Raw genomic sequence first — 265 nt, 5'->3', positions numbered from 1 at the left:
TCACTTAAGCACCCGTGAAATTCCTGCGGCTTGGGTTGTGGGACAAACAGTTACTGAGCGATTCTGCATCGACCTGTGTGTGAGAAGAGTTATGGGAACGTCACAAAAAGCAGAGACTTGGGTTTGTGATTTGGGAGTTAGATGAAGGTGAGAACCTTTTCTTCGCACAGCAGTGTCAGATTTACTTTGACATCTCTTGACGTGCTTAGAGGATTATTTTTTTATAGCAACTTTTGACTTGGTTATGCCTGGAGGAGCTTTGTTT

This window comes from Buceros rhinoceros, unplaced genomic scaffold (assembly GCF_000710305.1).
Source record: "Buceros rhinoceros silvestris isolate BGI_N320 unplaced genomic scaffold, ASM71030v1 scaffold41188, whole genome shotgun sequence".
In the NCBI taxonomy this organism is placed as follows: domain Eukaryota; kingdom Metazoa; phylum Chordata; class Aves; order Bucerotiformes; family Bucerotidae; genus Buceros; species Buceros rhinoceros.
Note: the sequence above shows the minus strand (reverse complement) of the source record.